Here is a 1,140-nt window from a genome sequence, read left to right as displayed (position 1 = left end):
GTTGCATCATTGGCCCTGACACCCTCAGAAGACAATGTTTCACAGCACTTCTTCATGTCTTCTGATGCTTATATATTTTTTGCCATTTTTATTCTATTATGTTCTTTGAGCCTTACAAGATGATATTAATATCTGTTTTAATGCTGAAAAGTCAATCATCCTTTAGGCTCAGCACTTTGAACAGCTCTGGGTGTATGTATTCATAGCAATTCAATGAAGATGGAGGTTTCATGATCAAAGCTATGAGTACCATTTATCTGTAGATATAAACATATACAGGTATAGGTACCTTGGCATCATCACAATTTAACTAACCGATAGTATTAAATTCTCCATATATAAAACTGTTCCCATCAATAGTCAACTATGAATCAAGAAGAAGCTTTCTGTTAAATGATGAACTGTTGGCTTTTGGTGAATTCTGGGAGATAGGCAGTTACTGTCTTCAGTTGGGCTTCAATGGAGAGTGTCAAATTCATGGTCACAGAATTTGGCTAAACTCAATGGGTTGCAAGAAAACACATACCAAAAGCAGTTCAAAGTTTACTAGGCCAGCTAATCAAGTTCGCAGACCATAAAGCGGAAGAGCATATATGAGGGAACAACTAAATGGGTAAAAAGTACTTGGGGTTCCAGAGTTACTGTAGTTCAGATACCCAGAACCCATATGGAAGCTAAGAAGGAGTGGAGAGTCTCATCTGTAGCCTCAGCTCAGTCCATAGAAGTCAAAGATTAGGGATCCCCAGGGAAAGCTGTCTGATGAGAGTAGCCAGTTTGGTGGATTCTTTGTCCACTGAGATATTTTGCCTCACAAAGGTTGGTTCACAAAGTATTGCGTGATTGAGCCAGTCTCTTACTTCTACATGGTCTTGCACACACATGAATGCACACGTGTCCACATGTATGTGAACATGAACACACACACATATGAATTTATACCATATACTATATAAAGGAAAAAAACGAGTAAAGATTAATCAGAAAGTAACCAAAGCCAAGCTGTGCTCCACACTCTTATTAATTTAGAATGAACATCTATTTAGGCTTTCCTGTTCTCTGCTCTACCAGTTCAATGAAATCCTGAAGTATCTATTTCCTTATAGTTAGCACAAGTTATTTTTTATACAATTTCATTTTTTA

Source organism: Alexandromys fortis, unplaced genomic scaffold (genome assembly GCF_014885135.2).
Source record: "Alexandromys fortis isolate MF-2015 unplaced genomic scaffold, M_Fortis_MF-2015_v1.1 scaffold_34, whole genome shotgun sequence".
In the NCBI taxonomy this organism is placed as follows: domain Eukaryota; kingdom Metazoa; phylum Chordata; class Mammalia; order Rodentia; family Cricetidae; genus Alexandromys; species Alexandromys fortis.
The sequence above is the reverse complement of the archived record's forward strand: the minus strand, read 5'-3'. Positions refer to the sequence as shown.